General features: G+C 43.1%; 1 protein-coding gene and 1 long non-coding RNA gene across 6 annotated transcripts in view; one reads left to right on the top strand and one right to left on the bottom strand.

Annotated features, from left to right (window-relative positions):
* Positions 1 to 2,839: 2,839 nt before the first annotated feature.
* Positions 2,840 to 12,321, bottom strand: LOC147034157 (uncharacterized). Its single transcript, XR_015057305.1, has 3 exons — positions 12,226 to 12,321; positions 10,981 to 12,000; positions 2,840 to 8,221 (listed from the first exon to the last, which is right to left on the bottom strand). It is a non-coding gene; the product is annotated as an uncharacterized LOC147034157 (long non-coding RNA).
* LOC147034156 (CMP-N-acetylneuraminate-beta-galactosamide-alpha-2,3-sialyltransferase 2-like) overlaps positions 11,573 to 12,380 on the top strand; it is a 93,001-nt gene continuing 92,193 nt past the window's right edge. For 4 of the 5 annotated variants that reach the window (XM_085877451.1, XM_085877443.1, XM_085877436.1 and 1 more), the window contains exon 1: positions 11,573 to 11,740. The gene's annotated coding sequence lies outside the window, so the exon portion shown is untranslated. Of the gene's footprint in view, positions 11,741 to 12,020; positions 12,373 to 12,380 lie in introns of those variants that run through there. The other variant, XM_085877417.1, reaches the window with a different exon arrangement.

Here is a 12,380-nt window from a genome sequence, read left to right as displayed (position 1 = left end):
CCTTCACCAGTTTATCGATGTCAACTGGCGCCCACTACAGCTGGGCAGATTTCAGTATAATTGTGCAAAATGTGGTGAAAAAAATCAAACTTGTACACATATCGTACTCCCCAAACTGACAATTTTAAGATAGAGCCACTACACCAGCTCCCCCTGGTGGCCAGCAGTGCCACCTATTGGTGGCGTGCCAAGGCAACCTGAGTTTCATGATATTCGTTAAATGGTTGTAACTTCCCAACTATATGCTATTTTCGATTTTATTAACCTCCGCCATCGAAGATGGATGGAGGTTACTGTTTTCACCCCTTTCTGTTTGTTTGTTTGTTTGTTTGTGAACAGTATTACGGTAAAACTCCTCGACGGATTTCGACGAAACTTGGTGCGGGGGTTAGGTATGGTCCAAGGATCATGCCATTAGATTTTGGACTTGGTCCAAAGTCCAATATGGCCGCTATGGCGGCCAATTTGAAAAAATATTTGAATTTTTTTTTTTGCATTTCTACATGTTTTAAGTGATTTCCAACCCCCCCCCCCCAAAAAAAAAAATTAGAGAAAAAAATTTTTAGCAACTTTTTTTTCAACAAAATTTCGATTTCTTTTTTTTTTTTGCATTTTTGCATGTTTTAAGTGATTTCCAACCCCCCCCCCCACCCCCAATAAAAAATTGTTAGAGAAAAAAAAAATTGAAAATTTTTTTCAACAAAATTTCGATTTTTTTTCTTTTTGCATGTTTTCAGTGATTTCCAACAAAAAAACATGCCAAAATTATAATTGCGGCTGATTTTGGAACTTCAGGTGGATATACCCACGTAAAATCAATTTTTGTCTCAAGGAATCTCTAGTTATGACGAATGAATTGAGTATGTAAAAGGGAAAGTTGCAAACTCTCACTCTGTGAGCACTGTTGATGTCAAATTGAATGAATAGGATATCAGGTTCACTTGAGTGACCTAGCAGTATTGGCGGCGGAGGTTTTGCACTCTACCGAGTGCTCCCCCTCTAGTTTTCACTGTTATGATGCTTCGGCATCTCATTTTCACTACTGAGAGAGATAGGGCCTGGCATCCCAGGCATCCCGAATTGCAACTGCATGATGATATAGTCATTTAAATTCTGTGAAATATCGGTGAAAAGAAAATCACATTTTTTCATAGGCTTAAAAAAGAAATGCTAATATAAAGATAAAAATTCTGGTGGCCACAAAAAAACATTATAAAGGGGTCAACACGGTTGGGAGGGGGTTAATCCCCCCCCACCCAAAAAAAGGTATTTGCTCTCTTCTCCAAAACTACACCCACACACAATTATTTCAATGAAACTTGACCACAACCTTCATCACCCATGATTTACCAAAGTTTGTTCATGGCATTAAAAAAAAAGAAAAAAAAACCCATCAGTGTCTAAGGGGGGTTTGAGTGACTTGCTGCTGATCCAGGTGAGCTTCAGGATGTGTGGTCTTATTTTTATTTCCATTTTCAAATATTTAGTATGTACCCTAGCTATTGCTTTTAAACATATAAGCGTCTATGACACATTGACACAATGACAATGTGACGTGACTGTCACAGCGAAGCAATAGTGAAATCAACACGACAAACAGCAATGTTTTAACATTGTAAGAATGGCATGATTGAAAATTTAGTCCCTTGTACATCCACCACCACCTGTGTAGAGATTGGTACACCTGATACATTTACAGTTCTTTTGGCAACCCTTATTACATCCACATTTCATTACCTCCACCACCGAAGGTGAAGGAGGTTGTTTTTCAACCCCTTCTGTCTTGTCTGTCACACGATATTTGGCCACAGTTTTCTCGCTATCGTTTTTAAGTGTGTGTGTGTGTGTGTGTGTGTGTGTGTGTGTGTGTGTGTGTGTGTGTGTGTGTGTGTGTGTGTGTGTGTGTGTGTGTGTGTGTGTGTGTGTGTGTGTGTGTGTGTGTGTGTGTGTGTGTGTGTGTGTGTGTGTGTGTGTGTGTGTGTAGGTGACTGGCCAAGGACAGCAATGCTAAATTTTGGTTAAAGATCCGGATCCGAAGCAGAGAATTTTTAAAAGTGATTCTTCACCATTGAGATCGGGTCAAAAACGATGTATATATATATATATATATATATATATATATATATATATATATATATATATATATATATATATATATATATATATATATATATATATATATATATATATATAACACAATATCTCAAAAGATTATGGATGGATTCAGACGAAACTTGGTGAACAGATTGGAAGTGCCACTCAGAAGAATTGATTCAATTTTGGTGAAGATCCGTATCCAGATGTGGATACGATTATTATTTCATTTTTAACTGATTCTTCACCATTGAGAGATGGGGCTAAAAACAATATTGCATGATATCTCAAAAAAATGAGGACGGATTCGGATTAAACTTGGTGGACATGTTGGGTGTGTGACAAGGAAGAATTGATTCAATTATGGTGAAGATCTGAATCCGGATCTGATAATTTTTTAAGTGATTCTTCATCATTGAGAGATGGTGCTAAAACGAGATAGCACAGTATCTCAAAAGGTTATGGATGGATTCCGACAGAACTTGGTGGACAGGTTGGATGTTTAACAAGGACGAAGCGATTAAATTTTCGTGAAGATCCGAATCCAGATCCCCATTCGAGAATTATTTAATTTTTAAATGACTCTTCACCATTGAGAAATAGGACCAAAAACTATATATATATATATATATATATATATATATATATATATATATATATATATATATATATATATATATATATATATATATATATATATATAACACAATAGCTCAAAAGGTTATGGATGGATTCCACAGAACCTTTGCAGACAAGTCGGGTGTGTGACAAGGACGAAATGATTCCATTTTGGTGAAGATCCGGATCCAGATACTGCAATTTTCTTTGTGGTTCTTCATCATTGAGAGATAGTACCAAAAAACCACATCGTATGAGATCTCAAAAAGTTGTGGACAGATTCGGACGAAAACTGGTGGAAACGTTGAGTGTGTGACACATGCGGGGGGGGGGGGTTACATGCAAAGTTTATTGCTTGCATTTGGAGATTTCTTACTGCCAGTCTGCTGTTTTCGTATTCGCTGCAGTGATGTTTTGGGGGAGACAAGATGGCGGAAAGTGAACTTCCGGTGACTTCACTCCTCCGTATACAATCGCTGTGGACGTGACCAATCCAGGTATAGAGATCAGTGCGCACGAGCTGTCGTGACCAATCCAGGTATAGAGATCAGTGGTAAAGTCAGAAGCGAATGTAAGAAGAATACTACGTTCGCTTCTAGTATTAATTTTATTTAGATGAGATCCTGTTCTAGGCGGTGTAGTTGTCGTTGTGAAGGTAATGTTGAGGATTTTTTTTTTCAGATGATATCCTGTTCTCGGTGGTGTAGTTGTTGTTCTGAAGGTAATGTTTCGGTAATATTTATTTTTTTCATAGCAAAAAGACTTTAATTTGATATATTGAAGAAGAATTCTACGTTCGCTTCTCGGCTTTGCCTATTCCATATTACACCGCACAGCGTTTAAAAAAAAACCGGAAGCAAAAGGGTCATAGCCAACGACATGGATTCCAAATTCCAGAGGTATTGTGTTGTCGTTGTTGTTGTTGTTGTTGAATTGTTGTTTCCTATTCTCTCATGGGCACACGTTAAGTATGAAGCTCACTGCGTTCACTAATAACCGTTATCCTCGTCGCCAGTTGTAACAACGAGTCAGCCGGACGCCATGCTGGTTTCAACACTAGCTTTATTACCTCCTCATCCGAGAGTACTTCCGGTTCCGGGGGACCGGTTATTATTTGGATATTACAGCAAGAAAAAAGAATTTCAGGAAAGGAAAAGTTAAACATTCTATACCAATGCCAGAAGTTTAAATAATAAGATGGAAGAGCTTGAAGCCAAAGTGGATAGCGAGGAGTACGATATAGTTGCAGTGAGTGAGACATGGTTTAAGGAGGAGCTGGAGGACAGGATTAGAAGGCTACAAGGTGTATCGGTGTGATAGGAAGGAGAGAATAGGAGGAGGAGTAGCAATCTGGGTAAAGGACAGCATTGCATCAAGAGAAAGGGGTGACATGAAGGAAGGAAGGAATAAATGTTGAGGATTCTGTGTGGGAAGAGATTAGAGATTGTAAAAACAGTAAGATACTGTTCGGGTGATTTTATAAGGCTCCGGGTGTGAAGGAAGAGGAAGACGGAGGAGTACATGAAGAATTTAAAAGGGCATGTGGTAAGGGAAGAGTATTGATAATGGGGGATTACAACTTGCCAGGGATAGATTGGGTCCAGGAACAGGGAAAGGGCAGAGCAGATGAGGATTTCCTAGTTTTAGTCCAGGATTTCATTTTATCCCAGTTTGTAGATAAGCCCACAAGGGGGAGTGCAGTGTTCGACCTTTTAAGTAACGATCCCAATATGGTGGAGGAGGTGGAGGTTGGGGAGCATTTAGGTGCAAAGATTCTGTTAAGGGTTAGAGTTCAGGATAGTAGAGTAAGGCTATTAGATTTCAGGAAGGCAAACCTTGAAGATACGAGGAGAGAGTTTGGTGATGGAGATTGGGAGACTCTAACAACAGGACAATCAGCATCAGAGAAATGGGAAATCTACAAGGAGCAAATGTGTGGAGTGCAGAGTAACTACATTCCAATGAGGTGTAAAACTAGAATCAGAAAGAGGCCAGGGTGGTTGAGCAGTGAGATAAGGAACGCTATTAAGGAGAAGTAGAAGACATTTATTAGGTTTAAAATAACAGGACTGGAGTTAGATTTATATCACTATCGATGTAAACAGAGGCAAGTGAAGAAAATAACTTGACAAGCCAAAAGAGAGTATGAGAAGAACAAGGCAAAAAATATTAAACATAATAGCAAGGCTTTCTTCAAGTATATCAGGGGAAAAGAACAGGTTAGGACCAGTGTGGGTCCATTGAGGAATAGCACCGGGAGAGTGGTTAGTGATGAAAGTGAGATGGCAGGCTTATGAAACAGGTATTTTGCTTCAACATTTGACACAAGAACAGTCAGGAGAATTGCCAATAGATGAGAGTATCTATCAAGGAGGTGAGGAAGGGCTTTTATAGAAAATATAGGTTGGAGTGGAGGAAGTAAAGGAACAGCGAAGTCATCGAAGAGAAGTTAAGGCTCCGGGTCCAGATAATATGCATCCGAGAGTATTGATGAAGGTGGCTGAGCAGGTAAGCGAGATGTTAACGGATATTTTCAAGAGCTCACTGGAGTCAGGACAGGTATTGAAGGATTGGAGAGTAGCATATGTAACACTGTTATTGGAGAAAGGATCCAGAGAAGAATGGGCAAACAAGAGACCTGTTAGTTTGACTTCAGTTGTGGGGAAGGTGTTGGAGACATTAATTAAGGATCAGATGAGGAACCATTTAAACAAATACAAACTAATTAAAGGTAGTCAGCATGGGTGTACCAAAGATAGTTCATGTTTAACAAATCTTTTAGAGTTCTATGAAGCAGTGTCTGATTGGGTGGATGATGGAAAGGCAGTGGACATAGTATATCTAGACTTTAAGAAGGCATTTGATAAGGTACCACAGCGGAGGTTGTTTGCCAAAGTGAGGGCTTGTGGAGTGGCTGGTCAGGCAGCGAATTGGATTGCAAACTGGCTTCGTGATAAGAACCAAAGAGTGGCTGTGAGTGGGAGGATGTAAGTCGCGGGGTACCTCAGGGAGAAGTACTCGGACCATTTATATTCATTATTTACATCAACGATTTGGGTAATGTGGTGAAGAGTAAGCTTTCCAAATTTACAGATGACACAAAGCTTGGAGGTAAGGTGGATAGAAGAGGGGTTGGTGATCAGATTCAGGAAAGTATTGATTCTTGTATAGATTGGGCAAAAGATTGGCAGATGGAATTTAACCTGAGCAAGTGTAAGGTGTTGGGAATGGGAAAGAACAATGAAAATAGAGATTACATGATGCAAGGGGTAATTTTGGAGCGTGTCACACAGGAGAAGGATCTGGGGGTGGTAATATATCTGGGAGATGAGCAGGCAAGCACAGTGCCAGGCAGCTATAGGTAAAGCAAACAGGGTTTTAGGTTGTATTCGGAGGAGGATCGTTTATAGATCAAAAGAGGTGGTGCTAACATTGTACAGGAATTTCGTGAGGCCAAATCTAGAATATTGTGTGCAGTTTTGGTCACCACATTTCAGGAAGGACAGATGCCAAAGAGGGTTCAGCACAGGGCTGCTTGATTGATTCCAGGCTAAGCTAGACTTAGTTAGCTATGAGCAGCAGTTGAAGGAGACAGGGCTTTATTCACTGGAAAGGTGTTTACGAGGAGATATGATGGAGATATTTAAGATAATGAAAGGTGTAGATAAAATAAGTGCAGATTAATTATTCAAAAGAGTAGACAGTGACAGGACCAGTGGCCATAGCCTGAGGATAAAGAAGAGGACAGTTAAGATGGTAGCGAGGCAGGGGACTTTTACTCAAAGAGTAGTTAATGCATGGAATGGCCTCCCTGGAAAGGTAGTGGCAGCAGAAATAGTTGATAAGTTTAAATTGGAATTAGATAGTTACTTGGACGTTATGGAGCTGGAGGGGTATAGGGATGTTGGCAGGACTTTTAGGTAGTTTGAGCATTGATGGGTGATTGTGTGCATGTGTAAGGAGTGCTGTTGGTGGGGGAGGGAGAGCGAGGAAGGGTGGGGGTGCGAGGAGGGGGAGGAGCGGGGAAGGGTGGGGGTGTGAGGAGGTTGCGGAAGCAAGAAGGAGAAGTGGAGAGGGGAAGGGGGTGTTCTGGACTTGCGTTTGGTAGTGGGACTTGAAAGAAAGGGGGGGTGGGTTTGACTTGCATTTGGAATGGGAACCTGAGGGGAAGCGGGGGTGGAGCTGTTTGCCAGCATTAGTACAGGATTGAATAAAATGGGGTTCGTTAAAACAGCACGTTCAAGCCAGATAGTAAAACCACCATCACTTTCATGCAGCACATACCATTTTAAAAGAGATTAGAACATGGGCTTCCCTTGAGGTAGGTGAGTCGAACTGCAACTGCCACCCCGTTTACCTGCACTGGAACTGAAACTCTCCGTGAGGGGTCACACACCGCCCAGAGTGCCAAACAATGCGCAAACCAGACAAACACCCTCTGAATAGCCAAGCCCAACCCCGCGGTCCAAACCCCGAAACATGACTCAAGCCAAGAGACCCGAGAGCCCATCACACCTGAGCTGCAATATTTATAAATGCCCAGATACACCAGTGTTTGTGCCTTTATTTAATTTCAGCACGTTTTACAGCTAAGATGCGATAAGCCCCAATTTTCTCAACCCCGAGCAGAATGCCAAAATTCAAACTGCAGAATCGAGCCCAGCAGTCATCCCGACCGCCAAAAAAGTGCCCATCTACCCAACCCGCACACTCACTGACACTCCGGGCTCAAAATACAAAAAAAAAACTCCACAGGAAAACAAAATCACCTCCAAACCACAACACAACTGCCTTTGAGAATGTACCACAACCACCCATTGTTTATCACCTCATGAAAGTTGGAAGAGGGGTGAGAGAGAGAGGGGGAAGGAGGGGAGCAAGGACAAACAAAGAGATGGGGGGAAGGGGTGGATGGATGAAGGAAGGATGGATGGTTGGAGGAAAGGGAAGGATGGAACGTGGATTCACAGTAAGTTCCACAGTTGTTCATGAACACATTAACTCGAATCTAACAGAGTGAAGACGAGGTGAAAGGAATGAATGATGAACAAAATAATGAGTTCCCACCAGCTGTTCCTTCGTCTGCCAATGCATTCCCTGCAGCATCTACAATGAGCTTGAGTTTGGGAAACAACTCTCCCCTAATAACCTCTAAAGTACTCCATCAGGGGAGGCATCTCCGAATGTGTCTATGCCTTGCTCAGTATGACCGCTCTGAGGTGAAGGTTACATCTTAAACATTGATTAGATTTAACGAAGATAAAGGAACATACGTTTATATATGTACTTCATCTATATTATTATCACCTAACATTGTCTTGAATGCCAATCTAATTTTTAGATCCTCGTGGAGGATCTCTAAGTCTTACTCACGTTGTTCTTCATCTTCTTCTTGTGGACTTTTTTGTTTCACAGCCCACAGTTTTCATCGAAACTTCCTGAAACTTGGCATATATATGTAGAAATACCCCGCGCAGACAGTAATCATCTCCGATTTTGGAAATTCTTCCTAGAAAAAAAGTTGACGTCATAATATCGCCGCTAATGGAAATCGCCTATACCATTATCTCCGAAACTAGGCAAGCTTTTTGAATTTTGTTTGCGGGAATCAAACCTGACATTAGCACAGATAATTTATCGCAAACCTGATACATCACAATGACGTCATATTCGTTTTTATGACGTCATCATTAAGAGGATGAGGATCTTAGCTCATTTGAGCTTGTATTATCAAAAACGACAACAGCTGTGTAAGAAGAAGTTAATCACACCGCTGTCTACCGCACGACTCTGGACGTCAATCGATGTATTTTTGAATTGTGTTCAACGGGGGGGGGGGGGGACAGCGCAGAGTTACAGTGCGGGTACTTTTGTCGTGTATCGAACAATCAAGCAGCTTGTAGAGCGGCCGCCAAGCGGCTTAAGCACTTGAGCAAGCACTGCAACGAAACGGGTTGATGAGGAACGGCTGGGTTGGCAAGCGATAGCAAGCTGATTGGTAATGGAACACCCGCAAAAACCAAACCTTCACCGGTTTTTGTTTTTAAACATTTTCAGGTTCCACTTCGATTTTCGACAGTTATTTCGTCCACTTGATCCGATCCTCAAAAGTCAAAACCCAAATCTAATATTTTAATGATACACTTTATTAGTCCGTGACGGTTCATCGTGGAAAATTGTCAAAATTGGAGAATCAAGATCACTGCGAGGGAGAGCTGGTTGAGCAAGAGGCTGACCAAAGGATGAAGCCTTGATAAAGGGTAATTAAATAATCTGTTAATTATCTTCAAAAGGGGTGTTTAAATGAACCGAAAACGTCCAGTTTTCATTCTTGCACTCCTTTGGAATGCATGCAAAGTTGGAGGCCGCTCGGATTCATGGTTTTTGGAGTTCTGGAGGAGACACGCTCACACTGACACACACACACACACACACACACACACACACACACACACACACACACACACACACACACACACACACACACACACACACACACACACACACACACACACACACACACACACACACTCACTGACACTCACTCTGACACTCACACTGACAGTCGACAGCCACTGACACACTGACACAGACAGCCGACAGCCACTGACACACTGACACACTGACACACACTCACAGCCACTGACACTCACACTCACACTGACACACACTCACAGTCACTCACACTCACACTGACAGTCGACAGCCACTGACACACTGACACTCACAGCCACTGACAGTCGACAGCCACTGACACACTGACACTCACAGCCACTGACAGTCGACAGCCACTGACACACTCACACTCACACTCACACTGACAGTCGACAGCCACTGACACACTCACACTCACACTCACACTGACAGTCGACAGCCACTGACACACTCACACTCACAGCCACTGACAGTCGACAGCCACTGACACACTCACACTCACACTGACAGTCGACAGCCACTGACACTCACAGCCACTGACGGTCGACAGCCACTGACACACTGACACTCACACTGACACTGACACTGACAGTCGACAGCCACTGACACACTCACACTCACAGTCACTCACAGTCACTCACACTCACACTGACAGTCGACAGCCACTGACACACTGACACTCACAGCCACTGACAGTCGACAGCCACTGACACACTCACACTCACACTCACACTGACAGTCGACAGCCACTGACACACTCACACTCACAGCCACTGACAGTCGACAGCCACTGACACACTCACACTCACACTGACAGTCGACAGCCACTGACACTCACAGCCACTGACACACTCACACTCACACTGACACACTCACCCTCACACTGACACACTCACCCTCACAGCCACTGACAGTCGACAGCCACTGACACACTCACACTCACACTGACACACTCACCCTCACACTGACACACTCACCCTCACAGCCACTGACAGTCAACAGCCACTGACACACTCACACTCACACTGACACACTCACCCTCACACTGCCATACTCACTGACACTCACTCTAACACTGACACTCACACTGACACACTCACCCTCACACTGCCATACTCACCCTCACACTGACACTCACACTGACACTCACTCTGACACTGACACACTCACACTGACACACTCACACTCACACTGACACACTCACCCTCACACTGCCATACTCACCCTCACACTGACACTCACACTGACACTCACTCTAACACTGACACTCACACTGACACACTCACCCTCACACTGCCATACTCACCCTCACACTGACACTCACACTGACACTCACACTGACACACTCACACTCACACTGCCATACTCACCCTCACACTGACACTCACACTGACACTCACTCTGACACTGACACTTACACTGACACACTCACAGCCACTGACAGTTGATAGCCACTGACACACTCACACTGACAGTCGACAGCCACTGACAGTTGATAGCCACTGACACACTCACACTGACAGTCGACAGCCACTGACGGTTGATAGCCACTGACACACTCACACCGACACTCACAGCCACTGACGGTCGATAGCCACTGACACACTCACCCTCACACTCACACTGCCATACTCACCCTCACTCTCACACACACAGTTTATTAACAATTAAATATGGGGATAAGGGTAGACGGGACAAACAACAAATAACGCCACAAATCTGCCGATCCACAGCCACAGATAGCGATGATGGGGTTCGCAAACTTGTGCACAGAGGAGATAAATAACCAAAGCCTGATCCAACGATGGCACCAAAATAAATACCAGAACTCACAAACAATGTGGAATGAGTGAGGGGCGATCCCGGTGGGGAAGGGGAGGGGTGGGAGCGTGGGACACATCCCCGCAATATTTATGATGGGGGTGGATGCTCGTGGCAATACCCCCCTCCCCCCCCCATATTTTTGCCTTCACAGCTCGGCCCACGCCCACCCGCCACACAGAGAGACGTGTGGCTTTTAAAAAACGATTCCGTCTTTATTTATTTATCTTGTCCGTTTGTATTTCGAGGTACTTTCAACTTTCACATTTGAGCTTTTGTCATCAAATTTTCAATAAACCTTTATTAACGACAATACGGAGAACACTAATTAATAAAAATGGCATTTTTTGAAAAATCTGTTTTCATCATGTTTAGCATACGTAATACGAAGAAGAAGAAGAGGATGAAGCGGAAGAAGAAGAATAAGAAGAGGAAGAAGAAGCCAAGGAAGAAAAGAGGAAGAAGAAGAATATGAGGAAAAAGAGGAAGTGGAAGAGTCAGTACAAAGTGGATGCGCATGTATCAACAATTTTTTTTTTCCCTGTGTAGATTTTCCCAATTTAAAGGAGAAAAGCACAAAAAAAAAAAACGTTTCCCGAATTTCCACAAAGGTAATAAAACAGGTGATACACGCGGCGAGAAAGCTTTGATTGAGAAAGGAAAAGCGCGATCCTTCTGTGAGGGATTCAGCTGAGGATGAGGGTGTGACCGATCTGGGACCACGAGTACCAATGGGCGTCACAAGACCTTTGTACGAGTTGAAGCATACTTTGTAAGTTGGAAAACAAACCGTATCGGGGATGCTCGCCAACATAAACACCGTGAGGAATGCACAAATTTACGACAATGAGAACCGAGGAGGAATTTTCTTCAGTTGTTCCTGAGGTAAATGGTGAGTCAGCAGATTGGAGTTCATGAGCTAGGCCCCATAATGTTTCCGCGTTCCAGAAGGCCTCCGAAGGAATAGGCCAGCGCCTCAACAAGTTCCCACTAATAATCCAGTGCGGGCCACGTTTGTGCGGATCCATTATTCTAGGTTGGGGGGGTTGACGGGGTGTAAAAAAAAAAATTACATTGCATCGAAAAACGCAATTGAAAGAAGTACTTAATTGAAAAAAAAAACTTTTCCTCAAAATTCAACGTTTATTTTAATTCTTTTCTCATCCAAATAATCCGATTGAATGAAACAAACCAATGTTTGACCGTGGCATTGACCTTCGATCAGAATTTGGGTTTTCCCATCATCCAAACATTTACCTGAGTCATCTTGACGATGTGAATCATTTATAACATCACTTTTCATCACACTGACATTTATTAACACGGATCCATCAACCTCGACAACTCGTGCCCACAACTGCGGAACCTGAAGACTACGAGGAAGGTGTTTTCTTTCCCCCAAGGGTAAGTCC

This window comes from Eptatretus burgeri, chromosome 1, assembly GCF_056783735.1.
Source record: "Eptatretus burgeri isolate ZD-2024b chromosome 1, Ebu_testis_v1, whole genome shotgun sequence".
Classification (NCBI taxonomy): domain Eukaryota; kingdom Metazoa; phylum Chordata; class Myxini; order Myxiniformes; family Myxinidae; genus Eptatretus; species Eptatretus burgeri.
Note: the sequence above shows the minus strand (reverse complement) of the source record. Positions and strands in the feature narration are given on the sequence as shown.